The 12753-nt window shown below is 33.9% G+C and overlaps 1 long non-coding RNA gene across 1 annotated transcript; it reads right to left on the reverse strand.

The window, feature by feature from the left end:
* Window positions 1–9493: 9493 nt before the first annotated feature.
* Window positions 9494–12468, reverse strand: LOC118680635 (uncharacterized). The gene is made up of 2 exons (XR_004976233.2): window positions 10499–12468; window positions 9494–10418 (listed from the first exon to the last, which is right to left on the reverse strand). It is a non-coding gene; the product is annotated as an uncharacterized lncRNA (long non-coding RNA).
* Between the last annotated feature and the right edge of the window lie 285 nt (window positions 12469–12753).

Genomic DNA, 12753 nt, shown 5'->3' on the forward strand with positions numbered 1-12753 from the left:
TTCAATAAGAGACTGGTGGAGTGATACACCGCAGACATTTAACATTGTGCTGCGCATGCGCCAATGCGTTCAGATGCATGAAGTGATTAATGGTAATCGGTAAAGTTTGAATCGAAAGGAGGACAGTGAATCAGTTGGCACAACTTAAAAACGCAAAAAAGTTAAATTTTCTATTACAATTTTTAAATTTTGTTTGAAAACAGCCAGACTAAGATCAGTGTTACATAACAGAATTTCAAGTTGTGTGGTATTTCGTGTGACATTCGATATCCAAGTTGCACGAAGTAAGCTAAAAGTATAATTATTACAAATTGTTAAGAATTGCCAAGATTGTCATTTCTTCAAATTATAAATTGATCGAAAAATTGCAAAGTACCGTTTAAATAATAGCAGGATTTATATTACCAATACATTCTCTCAAACGTAGAAAACACGGGACTAATTCAACTCTACTTGAAAGTAGAGGCGTGTATATATGATCAACGAGCTATAAGCCTAGAGGACATCTGGCATGACCAATCTGGACTAAGACATATTGAAAATAGCTAACATTAGTATATAAATAATTATAAACTACAATTTGAATGACATTCTAAAACTAATCAAAACAGGAAAGGGAAAAGGAAATAAAGAAATTAATAAAGACAATCAATACTGTGGGGATTACCTTAAAAACACTGTAGATTGTCATTATTCTGCAAAATTATTGGGGAAATGTTTTTTGGTTGTTGCAATAACTACAAAAATAACATTACCCTTAATCGCAGAGCCCAACAAAAATCCCAGAATTATCAGCTTTTTTCAAAATGATTAATTTGACACATTAAAAATACAACAGAAACTGTTAACCAATTTATGATAGCAACAGTAATTAAAAAATATTGTAGATAAGAAAACATGCATTTAAATTAGCAATAGCCCAACACATTAATAAAACCTAAGCAATATTTGGTAAGTACAATAATATTTTTTTTTGTTTAATTTAACAGGAAACGAGGATTTGCAGAAAGCGTAGCGACGGTGGTTGCATAGTTCGAGAACTTATCAGAGCTCTTCGTATTTTAAAGCGTCCACCTATGTGAGCTGAAACTGTACAAGTATAATATTTGTTTTTCATAACGCACGATATGCGAAATTAACAGAATTTTATTTGATCATAAATATTGTGCTAATAGGGAATACTAAATTCTAGGAAAAAATAGTGAATATTTAATTATACTCAAATTGTGATATAAACAAAACATTCAAAAATTAATGGAAACATTTATTATTTTTGTTTCTTATGACCTATTGAGCCTAACTACCCTAACTAGTCAATATGTACTTGGCATGCCTGTATTTATGATCTTTTTATTTTTACGAGTATATGAAAAATTTACTGCTAAATATCATACTTAATCTGAAGTAAAATAAGTAATTAAATTTGTTGTATTTATGATACTTATTGTAACAATAGAAGCCGATTGCCTACCTAGGGCTCACTAAACGACTGAAAAAATTGCGTTGTTTGTAAATATGTGATCGTAACAGCACAAACTTTGGTTTTTTCGTAGATCTTTGCTTTTTAAACTAGATAGACTAAATTATTCTTGCAAAACTATTGGTTTAACATCATTGTTCGATGACATGGAGAATGGATTTCCATACAAATTTGGTATCATATTTACTATTTTTGAAGGTCATAAACTCACTTAGTGTTATTATTGTATTCACTTCGTCAGCGAAATCATTGGGGGCATAGAAACAGAAAATGGAATTAATTTTTGACATTGCTCAGGTATATTTGGGAACTAACCTTCACGTAATTGTATAAATATATAAATACAAGTATAAACATATATATAGAGTAAAGTCAGCCGAGCGTTTCAAAATCGTGAATATCAGATTTTGTCCATTTTAGACACAAAGATACACTATTATGATTAAAATAAGCTCTGTAATTTTCATTGAAATAACTGACATATTGGCCGATATATGCGGTATAAGGTCATACGGAAGTTTAAAAATCTTTATATTAGGTATATATGTATATATATTGACATACAGACATACTATTATAAGGAAAGGATCATCTCGGAATTTCAATTATATATTTCACACATTGACCGATATTTTCGGTAAAAAGTCAACTATATGCACTGGGGTCCACATATTCGGTACCTAGGGTCTTGAACAGTTTTGGTGCTTTAAGGGCATTATTCGTGCAAACTTTTATCCGATACATTCATTTTTGCTTGATTTGCATACTGGAAAGAGAAATGAGAGAATCCGCTGGAATATAAAATTGTGTTATATGGGAAGTAGGCGTGGTTGTAGTCTTCGCACTGTGATAAAGGAATATTAGAAGAATTTTACATACCGAATTTGATTGAAATTGGTCAAGCAGGTCCCGAGATATGGGTTTTCCCATAAAGGTGGGTGGTGCGGATTTTTTCTTTGGCTCCTATAAAGCTTTATTTTATCAGCCTATATGTAAAACAGTCAGCAGGATTTCAAGTCGTATCTTCATCCTGATCATTTATGTGTATATACATAACATTATATCTAACTTGATTATTTTTAGGTGATACAAACAATCGTTAAGTGAACAAAAGTATTATACTCTGTAGCAACATGTTGCAAGAGTATAAAAAAAAGAATATTGACGGATTTGAAAAATTCTTTCACCGTTGGGCAGTTACACCAGCTCCGGTGAACATAGGCTATTTATATTAAAGAAAAAAATTAGGGATCCTTACTAAAACGCTAATAATGTAATCCAAGGTGTAAAAAATGACGTTTAAAATTCCTTACATCGCGTGCGCTGCGAACACTATTGATTATGGAACAAAAAAAAATGTACTACGACGTTGCAGAACATAGGTTGCGTTGGCTCCTCCCGAAGCGGTTCCTGCCCGTATGCAAAAAAAAATCGACTTTTTGAAATTCATAAGTGGGTTTAACCCCTTAGCCGCCGAAGAGCTTAAAGCTTAATAGAGTATTTGCTAGCTTTTAAAGAAGTTTTCATCCGCTTGAACTAATTTTTGTACTTCAAACCTAACAAAAAATCCAACAAAATAATTCAATATGCACAACAGCAAAGATAACATTTACATAGTACATACATATGCACATACATTTTTAATTTACTTAAGCAGAAACCGTAAGCTTAATTAAAAATCGTTCGCAAAAATCCATATCCATGTTCAGTGTCGGCTATAATTCTTTGCTTTACATTCATACTTAAGAAGGCCCCGGAAAACCAAAGAGACAAAAACAAAACCAAAAAAAAAGAAAAACAAAGTAGTAACAACAACAAAAATTGACATGAATGCCACTCTCAAGCCGTTCGAATAAGTTCCCATGCATGATTTCGATCAGTAAACTTCTACTTACTTCAAACTTTCCCCCGCAAACACTCTTCCCCCGTCACATACAACATTTATGGTCTTCACAGCTTCCACGCTCATATAAATAGGAAAGTGTAAGGAAGGCACGAACATGAAAAGAGGCAAGGCGGGGATCAAAGGCAAGGTGTGCGCGCAAAGCTCGTAAGAATTTTAAAATGCATGATAATCATTCGGTGATAGCACAGTGGTCGACGCCACTACCACAAGTGAGTTGGGCACCACACACACACACACACACACACACACACATGCATTCATACACACAAATGAGTAGTGTAACAGCCGCAAGCGCCCATACACGAGTAGTTATGTATGAGCATGCGTGTATGCGGGCCGCACCGTGTTCGCAGTCACAGCCACAATCGCGCGTAATCACACTCGAAGCAGCAACAAGCCTGCGCTCGCTCGTTTGTCCGTCCAGCCTGTCCTGTTGTACTGTTTGGTCCTCATATCGTCAGCTTGTAAAGCCGGGTGCCACCGCCACCGCTGTATTGCGCACACGCGGACGCGTTAAATGCCAAAGCAACAATTTTTATTCTGTCAGCGAACGCGTGCCTATGTGTGTGTGGTCCCGGCGATCAATGCACGAACTTGCCAAGCTAAACGGCCAACACACTCAGTATACCTATAACCTTCATGTCGGGTCGACCTGCTTTGGCCTGTAGTTGACGGTGTGGTGCACTCTATTCATTTTGTGCGGCAACAGCAGCACTTCATGCCTACAAACACACATACATATCTACATGCATATGTACATATGTATATATACATATATACTGAAACATTAATTTATGTTTGTATGTATGTCTGTTTGTAGGCATGTTGGTATGTAAGCTTGCCCATTTCCAGCGATGCCATCAGAAGTGACTGAACGATGCTGTTAAGGTCCATGTTATTGCTATTGTTATTATGGCTTTTGCTTTCGTTGTTCATTTTTATCTGAGCGCATTTTAATACCTTGACGAACACTAATGAGCAGGTTCGGCGGCAACAATGGCTTGTGGAGGGTTTACTTCTAAATATTTGTGTAGTTGTTGTTATTATTGGCTTCTAATTAGCGATTACTAAGTAGTATTGTACAAACTAGACTAGAAAGGTTTTTTTATTACTTTCTTTTAAGAATTCAAATAGATATATGCCTTACCACGAGTTCGCTGAGTATAGTACTGTTCGTGCAGTCTTATATGAAATTATTCATTTACGAAGACTTTGAGGTATAAGGCTATAAGTCGTGGTCCCGTATCTTTAATCCAAAATACAGTAGGTTCCACATACTTTTTCAGACGTTTTCCAAAATACCCCAACTTTTTAGGAACATTTTTTTCATGTGTCCTACCATAAGCTTCTTTACTATTTTTATTTAAAGATCTACTCCTTCTTGTTAGAACTCTCTAGAGTCCAGTTAAGTACACAGTCTTTAAGATCGCGCTACCTCTTCTCAAGCTGTCACCAATTAAAAAAAAATATATAAAAAAATGAGACTAACGATACACCTACGTGGTACCACAGGTTGAAAGTCTGCTACTCTCGAGACGTTGAAAGGGCGAGTGAAGAAAACCGTAACCACAAGATCATCGTTTATTTTCAACATTGTCATCTTTGATGACAGCCGAGCATCCATCTTGTTCTCATTCCCATCCGAGACTTTGCCATTTCTCTTGAGGTTTTATGTATAGGTTGTAATCTAATGGCGTTTATTTTTAAAGACATCATGTTTGCTGGACTTAAAATAAAAAAAAAATAATTGAAACGATTGATACGAGTACATAATTGGTATGAAGGATCCCAAAAAAAATGCCAGCTACATATAGAATTTGTCAGAGCTCTCGTCACTAGGAGGCAATTTAGATTCTTCTAGTGAGTTGTAGTTATATAAAAGCACCATACAACATTTAAACAGACAGTCGGAGCAGATTTCAGGGTTTAAGCCAAGTATGACAGCCTAAATGCGATTTCTGGGGACTGAAAAACAACTACCGTACCAATAGTTTTTAAATTTCAAGGGTATATTTCTATATAAGTTTCGATAAATTAAATATTTTCCGAGTTACACCCGATCTTCGACGGCGCTAAAGAAAAATTCTTCCTTCCTTTTTCTCCAAGTCATCCTTGAAGCAAATTCAAATAATGTTGTTTAGAGAAAACCCCGTTTAAAGGTATAGTGATGATGCTGAATAAACTTTGCGGCTACACTTTAGAAGGCTGCTATTTGAGATAGTGATTATAAATTTATTTTCAAAGGTAGAAGTTATCGAAAGATCGATTTCTTAAATTCAATCGAATCTATTTGTCTTTTTTTCCGACTAGGGGCACACCTAGCTAAGACTCAAAGTTGTGCTTGTTCACTTATATAAATTACTGTTTACGCGAAATCGAATCGAATTTAATCGAATTATTCTCGCATTGTACTACCGCGTGCATTTCTGGAGGACCTTAAACCTCTCTTTTCGCCCCTTTAGTAATTTCCTTCCTAAGCCGGAATTTGCTGTGGTTGCTTGCCTTGTTGTTGTTAAGTGCTCAAATGCAAAAAGCTCCCCATTCCCAAACCATTTGATGTGTCTGCGCGTGCTAACCCGACTACGCTCTGCCAATACCGGGTGACGCACTTTTCAACCGTGCTCGCCTTACCATGCATTGACATGCGGTTCGGTGCCGTGTCGCGTCACGTCGCTTTGCTTTAGTTGTGGTTTACGTTTGATTTTTTTCTTCGGACATTCGTCTGCCCTCTTTCGACTCCACATTTAAACACGGTTTTTATTGAATTTTTATTTTTTATTGCCACAACTTAAAGTGTGCGCCGCTGCCCCAACGGCGGCAGCTTCCATACATCGTTTTCCTCATTTTAATGGTTTTCAACGTGAGACCGGTCATTGCAAGCTCCCATGGTTCGGGAATTGCGATTGCGAGTGTGACGCCGCTTGTGGTTGAGTACGTATGTATGCTTGTGCGATTCTTGCAAATTGTCAGTGAGTGGGAAATAGACAAAAAGAGCAAAATAAGAAGACAACGCCAATTGTGCAGAAGTATATGTGTATGTGTATCGGCATGTAGTTACTATGTTACCGCAATCACGGAAGGAAGCTGCACAAATGTTGCACAGCCACACTTATGGCAGTGGAGTGCCAGCCAGTCGCGCGACTCCGAAGTACTTGGATGGGCATATATGAATTTGTAGTTATTGTAATTTAATACATATATTCATACATATTTACAAGTATATGCTTGTAGCAGTTACTAAGGTGAGCACCGGATTTCCAATTGTCGTGTCATCGCATTTGCGGGGAGTGCAGTGCATTAAAAGGCGCCTAATATAAAGGCATCTTGTGGTTAAGTAGTATAGACAAATAGACTCGGTATAAAGAATTTGGTCAAACTGTCCTCTTGTTGGCCTTCCGACGCCTTCTACAGTGGTAATAATAAAAGAGCTTAACACACTTGAAAATTCGCCATCGAGCAGCTACAAGAACAAAGCGCTAATACATAACTGTTACCCTACTCCCAGCAAGCACTGCTCTCTTCTTCGTTGAGTGTATTCGAAACAGTGGTTATAACCGAGCGACACATAGCTGTTCCCAAGGGAAGCAGGTCTATGTTACTATAACGGAAGCCGACTTTTATCCGGCAAGGCCTGTCAACTCGGTAGCATTCTTCCAAATTACTTTATGTATGTTTTCTGCCGCTACAACAACAACAGAGCCACTTAGTAATAGTTCTAATTTAGTATTTAGAAGACAGGGTTGTACATACAATTATATTAGCAGCCGATAATTCAACGCTTATTAGAGTGTATATACATAAATTGACTATCTGAAGAGGGGGCTTTACTATACCGAAATATTAGGCCGATTCGTTGCTAAATGACCCCATTTGACGAGGAAAAGAGGGCTCTTCAACCATGACAATGTATCGGCACTCACCGCCGCCATCGCAACGCCATATTGGTCAAATTATACGACCAGATTTGGGTCCCTGTGACTTTTTCCAAGTTTCTAAAGTTTAAAGAGTCATTCACAGGGCAGATATTTGAGTCAACTGAGGATGCCGTATTGGAGACTTCTGTTGTAGACTACCAAACAACGTATTTTTCGGATGGGTTAACAAACTTGGAGCAGCAGGCTGAGGGCAATCTTGCGAAATAAATAGGCTTACTACTTATCGGACCCCGTATAATGCAGAGCTATACTTGTTTTTATACTCTCGCAACCTGTTGCTACAGAGTATAATAGTTTTGTTCACCTAACGGTTGTTTGTATCACCTAAAACTAATCGAGTTAGATATAGGGTTATATATATATAAATGATCAGGATGAAGAGACGGGTTGAAATCCGGGTGACTGTCTGTCCGTCCGTCCGTCTGTCCGTCCGTCCGTCCGTGCAAGCTCTAACTTGAGTAAAAATTTAGATATCTTTATGAAACTTGGTAGACATGTTTCTTGGTACCGTGAGAGGGTTGGTATTGCAGATGGGCGTAATCGGACCACTGCCACGCCCACAAAACGCCATTAATCAAAAACAAATAACTTGCCATAACTAAGCTCCGCAATAAGATACAAGACTGTTATTTGCTACACAGGATCACATTAGGGAGGGGCATCTGCAGTTAAAACTTTTTTTTAAAAATTGGGCGTGGTCCCGCCTCTAATAGGTTTAATGTGCATATCTCCTAAACCGCTAATGCTATAATAACAAAATTCACTAGAAGCAAATGTTTTTAGCACTTCTATTGACGGTGTGAAAATAGTTGAAATCGGGTGGCAACTCCGCCCACTCCCCATATAACGGTACTGTTAAAAACTACTAAAAGCGCGATAAATCAAGCACTAAACACGCCAGAGACATTAAATTTTATCTCTGAGATGGTATAAATTGGTTTTATAGGAACCGCGTTCAAAATTAGTCAGTGGGCGTGGCACAGCCCACTTTTAGGTGAAAACCCATATCTTGAGATCTGCTCAACCAAATTCGGTGCATAACGTTCTTTTCATGTTTCAATGTCATAGTGCGAATATGGGCGAAATCGGACTACAACCACGCTTACTTCCCATGTAACACCATTTTCAATTCCATCTGATTCTTTCACATTCCACTATGCAAATCAGGTAAAAATGATTATATCGGGGTAAAACTTTGCGTGAATAATGCAATTAAAGTATGACACCTTGCGGCCAAAAATTGTCTAAATCGAACCAAAACTGTTCAAACCCCTAAGTACTAAATATGTGGACCCCAGTGCCTATAGTTGACCTTCTACCGAAAATATCAGTCAATCCACAAAGAAATCTCAAACGAGTATACCATTAGACTTTGCGAGAGTATAAAATGTTCGGTTACATCCGAACTTAGCCCTTCCTTACTTGTTGACATTGGTATTTAAATATGAAGAATACTGCCGCATTGATAGTATTTAGCTGATCAAATTTGACTCGGACTGGTGCTTTTTTTGTCTTTTTCTGGTACAACTTTGTTTTTATGTTTCTGTGATGGAACCAAACTGATCGAGTTTGCTTGAAATTTTGTGTTTCCAATTGAATCACGACTACGGAATCATGGAAAACGTTGCAGAACAGTTTTGGAGAATTTACTTTATCATTGACATTAATATTTGAGTAGCACAAAGCATTCGAAAAGATCGTAAGGTCATCGAAAACTTGCCTCATACGATGACGATAACAACGAATAAGGTAAAGAAAGCGAGCTTGAAAATTATCGCGTTGGATTGAGAGATATAGTAGAGGATCTCAACATCTCATTTGGATGGTCTCAACACAGTTTGGTTAATGTTTTGGGTACGAAGCATGTCAATACTAGACTCTTATCAGAAGACCTGAACCGTTTGCAAAAACGACGTCAGTAGAGGTCGCAAAAGAGATTCCTGTGACCCTATATTCATCAAACGCATGAAGACTTTGAAACTGTCCAACAATCTAGCGAATGCCCGTAAATAACCAAAGGCTTTTAACAAGTGTATGGAAAATTAGATTAAGCGTAGGCGTACCGTGTTGACACTCTTCAACTGAATATAAGTCCGTGTCTATTCTAGTTTTATGGCTATTAGGTGACATTGGTTACCTTTAACTATGAAAACAACAATAACATATACGAGATTTAACACATTTTTTAAATAAGTTTTATTCTTTTAAATTTATATTTGTATGTAATCAATTATATATATATATATATATATATATATATATATATTATTCACTCTTCATATATACTCCAATTCGATAATGCATACTTTTAGTTATTAGTATATTTATGTATATATATATATATGTTTATATATTAATGCATCGATTAATATTACTATTACATGTTGTTGCTTTCTTCTTCTTTCTTTTGTTGGCGCATTACTTGTCTTGCCCATTTGCTAAAATCTAGTGATTTATTTCTGTACAGACATGCAAACATATTTTTAGTAGTTGATTATTTAGTTGTTCCTAAGTTTGCTATTTATGTATTTATTATTGTTTTTATTTTTTTGTTATTGTTTTTATTTATTTTTTTTTGTTCTTTTCTATATCAATTGTGTTTTAGTGGAGTTTTTATTACTTTTCATAACTCTATTATTATTATTATTATCTATTATAGGTTAACGTTACTTGTGTTATTTAGATTTATTAGCCCATACAACTATACGCCCTCTATCTCTCTGTTATTTTTTTTTTCTTGTTTTTTCTCAGCTTTTCAGTTTCATTTATGGGAAGTTTTTTCTAAGCTTTTGTTTTTCGTTTGTTGTTTTGTAAAAATTGCATACTCAAGTTTTTTTCTATTTTTTTTATTTTATTTTTTTTTTCATACTTTTATAATACTTGTAACTACATACATACACAAAAAAATTAATCACGACTACATATGCAATATTATTATTATTACAATACTTTTTTTTTATTAATTATTTCCAATTGTTGTTGTTTATTGTTTAGCAAATTGTCAACTTTAACGTACGTTCAATTCATTATGAGTTACTTTCACAATTATCTACTTTATGGTTGTTGTTACTTTTTTGTTGTTGTTTCATGGGTGTATCTAAAATTGTAAAAATTAAAAATCCTTTCCTATTTCGTTATCTTTATTTGTAGTTGTTGCTTTTTTATCATTTTACTTACATTTTTTTATAGTTTAGCTAACACATTTGTAATTGCTTTGAATTTGCCTAACACACCGAACACGATTCTAGCTTCTTTTATATATCAAATATATGCATATATATATGTATGTATTTAAGTATGTTTGCTGTTGTATTAAAAACGAAAACCACTCAAAAATTAGTATAAAAAGGTGTAAATTTGTATGCTTCCCGTGTCTGCGGCAAATACTCGTAAATAGTATCGATATATATTTTAGTATTATTCAATTAGTTAGTTAGTTAGTTTGTTGGTTAGTTAGTGGTAGATAAGTCAACTAAGTATTCCTTTACTTTTCTCGAGCCTGCAAACTTTTGTTTTATATATATTTATATGTACCTATACATATCTAAAGTTCCAAATTAGTTTTGTGGTTGCTATTATACCATAGTTGCAATTTGTTCATAAATTAATTAAGGTTGCTCTTTAATGTACTAAATTTACTTTTATTCTAAGCAATTGGTTCACCTAGATGTTGGTAAATGCTCTCTGTGGATTTGTATCGGTTAGTTGTTGCTTAGCTAAAGGGTTGCTAAGCGCTTTAAAAAAATATCAATAATATCAATGATAATATTAATAATTATAATCATAATAGTAATAAATTGTGTTTATATAAAATAATATTAAGTTTCATTATTAGCGTTGGTTTTTAATAGGTTCTTTAGTTTGATTATACCGCTTCTTAAAAATACACTTGTACCAATATAAAAATTCCTGTTCGGTGTTCTCAGTTAGTTTTAGTAGTAACCTGAAACATTCTGTTGCGGAGATTGTTTTCGTTTTTTGTTTTGCAATATTTTATTATATGCCAGTTTCAATTATAAGCGAGTGGCAAAAGAATGCATACTATGATCAATATTTCAAATTCAGCTCTCTGACATATGATCCATTTCGTTCGTTGATGATTGTCGACATTTTTTTCAAAACCAATCTGTCAACACTAGTTGAAAATTGCATTCAGTTATTTTCTATTTAAGCGAGTATTCTTTTGTCGCTCGCTAACAAGTGAACGCCGCTTTTTCATCACTATTAATTGTTGTCTTTGTGGGTTCTATGTAGTTACTAGATTCAGTGGGTTTTATAAAACGCTTGCACTACTTAGTAAGTTAACTATTTCTTTTGTATTTGTTTATTTTTTCTTATATTACTTCTCTTTCTTGGCTGACCTAGATTTATCAAGTATCAGCTATAACCTTCCATTTCCATAATCTTCAAGCCTTTCTGTGTTATTGTTTTATTGTTCTACGATTGTTTCATGTATTTTTGCATTTTCACTTTATTTACTCTTTTTCATTGTGCTTCTTTATTTATTTGTTTATTTTGTTGGTTTTTTGCTTTTGTAACTATTTGTTAACTATCAAATCACTAACTAATTGTTATGTTATTTAGTTATTCTTTTTAATTGAAATTCTATTTGTTTTGAAATTTGAAAATTCTATATTTAAAGCAGCAAATATCGGTGAGTTTCTCCGACAGTTTTCTTTTTTCTAATTGATAACCACATTTGCAGACAGGCATGTATATCGTTTTCATTATTATTTTTTTCTAGTTTTTCCAGCACATAATACATTTTTAACTTTAAATGAGTATTAAAGCGAAAAATAAATCTATAAATGTTAAGACATTTTTTTTACTTGATATAAAAAAATATCAAAATATATTTTTATTTTTTATCTACCAAACTCAAATATACGTAATATTAATTTTTGAATAAAAGAGATCAAAATGTTTGATTAATCAATTAATTATATTAAGCTCTTAAAAGTATGCAAAATCTGCTCCCAAAAATATGCAACGAATTATGAAATACTTGTAGAGTACAGTACGGAATCAAAAATAAATTTCCGAAATAAGTAAATAAAAAAGTGAAAAGGTTCGAAGTGGACAATAACTATTCTTCTGCTCTTTTCTTCCTAAAAAAAAAAACATTGAAAAAAATATTAAAAACAAAATTAAAAAAACACATATACAAAAAATTTAATGTTAAAAAATAACATTATAATTCCATAATTAAATTTGGAATTGCATTTTTCAAACGTATAACTTGAATAAAGTTTAGGAAAATATGTTCATTTAACTTAAAATAATATTATAAAATCGAATTAATTATTATAATTTATAATGCTATTAAAAAAAAATACAAAATGAAATTAAAGAAATAGATAATTAAAATAATAATAATAATACAACTAATTACATATTTGAATTGGTTTAAGATTTATTATTATTTGTTAACC

Source organism: Bactrocera oleae, chromosome 2 (assembly GCF_042242935.1).
Source record: "Bactrocera oleae isolate idBacOlea1 chromosome 2, idBacOlea1, whole genome shotgun sequence".
Taxonomy (NCBI): domain Eukaryota; kingdom Metazoa; phylum Arthropoda; class Insecta; order Diptera; family Tephritidae; genus Bactrocera; species Bactrocera oleae.